The sequence below is a fragment of the Frieseomelitta varia genome, unplaced genomic scaffold (assembly GCF_011392965.1).
Source record: "Frieseomelitta varia isolate USP_RPSP 00005682 unplaced genomic scaffold, Fvar_1.2 scaffold_409, whole genome shotgun sequence".
In the NCBI taxonomy this organism is placed as follows: Eukaryota; Metazoa; Arthropoda; class Insecta; order Hymenoptera; family Apidae; genus Frieseomelitta; species Frieseomelitta varia.
In genome coordinates this window covers 71335-76655 of record NW_025110156.1, presented here as the reverse complement: position 1 = coordinate 76655, position 5321 = coordinate 71335, and positions in this window count along the sequence as shown.

Sequence of the window (5321 nt, the reverse complement as noted above, 5' to 3'; positions counted from 1 at the left end):
TTCAAATGCAAGGTGGTCATTTCGAGCATCTTTTGTAAAAGTAATTAAAACAGAAAATTCATTATATCTCATAAACGAAGACAGATATATTTATAAGACTTTTTTTCATTATTTTTAGGCATACAATCAGCTCCCGAAGTGGGTCCTACAAGTTATGAAACACCCTGTATACACGTATATATTTTCATCAACATTAGAAACAATCATTTATTTTGCGATTTGGAAATTTCATTAAGAGATAAGTGTTATGATCATATTGTATTTTGTTTTTATAAATTTTAAAATTTCTGTAAAGACCAATGCTATAAATACGTCACGATATCGATAAGATGTAGTATGTAAAGAATGTACGTAGTCTATACAGATTCCATTCTTCCAATTAAATTCCTCAAAAATCCGTATTTGCATAAATATCCGCATAAAGATTAAGAATCATAACGAATTACCCCATACCTATAAAACCAATCCACGAATATCGGCGTACATAAGTTTAATATTCATCGTGCCTTCGAAGCTCAACAGTCTGATATATCAAGATCAAATGCATCGTTCTTGACTAAATTATCGAATCTTGGTACGAAGTGGAAGCGCTGTTAAACCTTTCCACCTAATCCTAACCCACAGGCAATATTTACACTTATCGAATTTGCTGGTCGTAATAGATCCAGTTGTAGATATAAATATGAAAATGTGAATTTGCATGAATATCCGCAGTCTGATATGCGAATATCTTATATCCTTATTATATCTTATGATATCTGTAACGAATCATCCTGTTGCGTATAAATATCCACTCGTCAATTATCGAAACCTCGACAAATTTACTTGTACTTTGAAAAATCGAGAGTCTGATGTACATATCAAGACCAGATACACTCTCGCTTGAAAGTTTTGAACCATTTTTTTATTTCTAGTACTCGATGTTTATCGTGGACAATGAAATTTTTCAATCTCGTTATACATTTGAATTGTTGTATTATTAATCGACTATATTTTGATGTATATGTTCGATGTATTATTTATAAATAATCTTGAAAAATCAAAAGTAAATTTTTAAGAAAATAGTACTTGAATTTGCGTTTCGATTAATGCAGTAATATATTAATATTTTTATTATTAATTTTTATATTGTAATTTTTATATTGTTACTGCACTTTGATATTATATTAATATACAATAGTAATATTTTATATTCGCTATTAGGAGTACTAATTCACTATTATTCATTCACCATTATTAATTTATTTATTTGTTTATTTTTATATTAATACATTGTTACATTTATTAATTCAAAGTGAGGTGAGACACATTCAGAAGAAAATGACAAATACCACCTTTTACCTTCGATTCGATTTCAAATATTATTTTTACTCTCTATTTTAAAATAAATAAATTGATAAAAAAAAGTTTCATTGACATAAATAATGAATGTCAATCATTATTTATATGATGAAATTGACAAATAACAAAAAAAAATGAAAAGTTGATCAATTTGACTCCTGAATTATGTTAATTTCTAATATGTTAACTCTTTACAGATTCTTTGCTATATAAAGTATCTAATCTATTTGATTTCTCCAATTTTCAAAGCTAAGATTTTTAAACGGCGATGTACCGTCATTCTCGACTCGCTAATTTTTCCAATTAATTTAACATACGTGTATCAAATTTGTCGTAGCGTTATAATAGATCCATAGTTGCGCAAACGTGATGTAAATAATATTTCTAAGAGTAGGGATAAAATCGATACTGAATACCAGAAATATGGGAGCTCAGTCAAGGCGCTGATCCGCGTTCCTGCGCTGTCACTCGGCCTTCCAATTAAACTATGAATTTACTACGGCAAGCGTCGAAAGCATAATTTCGAGGATATCGAAAGATGCAAGCGCCGTACTACTTCATGATTTTATTACGTTGCGCCGAGAGTGAAACTCGAGATCTCGACAGCGAGTCATCAGCTTGAAGATTCTGGTATTAAACTTATTAAAATACGAGCGTGATAACGTTCGAGAAATTCAGATACGTATCCGCGATTCGAGAAGAGGATGGAATTTCTTTAGCCGCCACTGGCTGAGAATTGCAAATTTTCCAGCCACGAAAGAGCGAATTATTGACATTAGACCACAGCATGGAAAAATGTAATTGCTACGAATTTTTTTGTCACATTATTCGTAAAGTATTTGATAGCTGATGTAATTCGACAAGGAGATTTAATCGTCACTTTCAATGGAAAAATGTTTTTCTGCTGCTAATCCTTCGTTTCTCGGTAGCAGTAGCTGGACTTAAATTCAAACTGAAACATATCTGTAGCATTCTATAATGAATAATTGGTATTGCATGAAATTTGTAGAAACTTTTAAAATACGGCTAAAACATCTAAAATCTAAAATTTCAAATAGATATAAAATTTATTAAACATTTCTGTCAATTATTTATTCTTCATTTGTAATCATAATTATCTGCTATTTTCTTCAATATTTTGGGACCTATCAAAATTATTTGTTATTTTCATCAATACTTTTTTAGAACCTATAACTGAAATATTTTACATTTTATATATTTGGTATTACATGTATAGTAATGTAGAGTATATTTTATTGGACAATAAATACATTTGCTATGTAAATTTTGACGATTTTCATTTAATATTTTGGTTTTCAGATTCATAAATTGGAGTATACAGTGACTCGTAAATTTTTAAAACGTTATGACTTCATAAAAAAAGAAAAAGGAAAAATCAATAAATTTAGCTTCTGCTTTCGAAATGCATCGTTTCGATTTATTCCGGGCGAAGTTTCGCAGAATCTGATAGTCAAGCCCGAATTGGCCAATTAAACTTTGCCGAGAAACGCGTGTATCAATTAGAAATGATTCCAACAACGAGGACGAAGCTTCAGTTACACGGCAACGCCTGGATTCTATGTCGTTGAAATATCGTCCCCGCGGAAAGTCCATAAATACGTTTAACGATTTCTCATTGATCGTTCGGCACGCAGGTAGCTCAATTCGCGAAGGAGGGACTCGGCTTGATCGATACGATTAATATCGCGCCACGATCTTGTTAGATCTTCGGTACAGATAGGCTGTTGGTCGATTAAATTAATCGTTGTATCGCACATGCGAAACGTGTGATATCTGTGCCTGTAGTGTAGCCGCAGTCGAGTGATATTTATACGTAAACGGGACTGTTTGTACGGACAGATAGGGGATAATAAATCGAGCGTCGCGATAGGGGTTGAAAAATCTCGCGGAATGCTATTAGAAACGTTACGGTGAAATATGTGGATACGTGTAACTGTGGATTGAAATTGTCAGAAATTTATTACGTATAAATCCTTCGCCATTAAATTCTTCGCATGTGGAAATGAGATGGTAAATATATATAGAAATACAGGATGTGTGTGTATGTCTTGGTATAAGTAACACGTGAGTAAATACATGAAGTAACATTCATTAGTTGAAATTATTTATGTAGGAAATAGAATAAAATAATGAATGTAGATATAAGGGAGAGAAATAGTAATTCATCAGTCAAAGTATATAGCATATAGTTTGGAAAATTGATTTTACACGTGATTCACATCTGAGTATTTTAATGTATTTTACAGTGATTAATTTATGATCTCACTATATCAATTCTATCAATCAATAATTAAAATTAAAGTTTGATAATTAATGACAATTTCTCATTTTAATCTGAAAAGTACATAATGAAATTATAATACTTTACGGTTTTAACTTAATAAACTATAGTAATAAATAATATAACTAATAGAAACTAAGGCGCAAGGAGAAGAACTGATACTATAACTAAGTTAAAAATACTAAAAGGGAAACAGAGTTTTTAAAAGTACGATACTGAGGTAAAAAGCTGTTGAATTATGTACTCCATAATAACCGCGACATACTCACGTTAAAAATAAAAGGTTCCAATTTCAAGATGGAACTTTTTTTTATTTAAGAGAGAGTACTACAGTCTTTTTTTCAAACCCACTCTGTGTTTGAAGGTACAAATTAGACTCTTCCCCTTTCACAACCCCTTTCTTTCGGTCTCGTGCCACGACAAGGAGCAGTGCTTCCGAAAATATCCACGCGTTGCAATATGAAACCAAAAGTAACCATCAGTCGCATCAATCTGACATCTGGTGTTATACACACATACACATACACACACATTTTATGTATACGTACCTTCATCTATTATTTACATGTGTATATACAATATATTTTAAAATTTTTAATATTCAATTTAATTCAATCTAGTTTAATCCAATATAAATATGATATAAACATATTTAATATTCAGTTTAATTGTTTATTTTTTTATATTTTCACTCGTTAAATTCATATGTGTGTATATAATACTACACCATTATGAGTTATATTTTATTATCTTTCTCATAACAAAGAAAAAAGAAGTATAAAAATCGATGAAAGATGTTCCCAAATAATTCAATCTTTAATCAGAAAGATTAAATAGGCCGCATAGTATTTATCTCATTCGTATTTATCGAAAAATCACGAGCCATCTGTAACACAATGAAAAATCATATAATTAAAATGAGAGAACGACTTCAAGACTGTCTAATGACATGATTAAATTGTTGAATTCCAAACAAGATCTACAGAATCTTTTTCAATTCCCGAAGCTATAAACTATCTGAAACTTCAACTTGTTTACCAAATTGCAAACGACCTCCAAAAAAGAAAAAATATATCCACCAATCCAAAAATATCCAAATATTCCCTTTCTGTCGAACATTTTGCTGGACAAAGGCAAAGAATTTGCTAGAACACAGACGACTGTTCGTCCGAAGCCGGTGTAACATTCAATTAATCAAGGCGATATCAACGGGACGGTTGAATAAATAATTAGTCGGATGAAATATACCCGGTGGACGCGCCATTACGACGGCGATGAATTATCGAGAAATCGCACGATACCTTCTATTACGCGATGCGATCGCAGCCGGCTAACACGGAATATGATAATGATACACGAGACCGCCGTAAATCCGCTTGATTGCCGTAGGCTGACCATCTATTTCTAAGCCTTTATTAGCCCTCTCTCATCTTTTTCGAGACGCAACGCCTGCAGGCCATCTCGCGACAACACGGACACAAGCCAGCTCAACGTTCCAACCATGATCTTTAACGATCTCTCGAGGGACTGAACGGGCATCTAGTCGAGGGTACTATGCTCTTTGAAAAAGTTTAACGAGTTTGATTATGGCCAATTGCTGAGAATCAATGAACTGTCTTGAGAAGAAATTGATTTTTTTCTCTTTCCTCTCTTCTTTTCTTTTTTTTTTTTTTTTTTT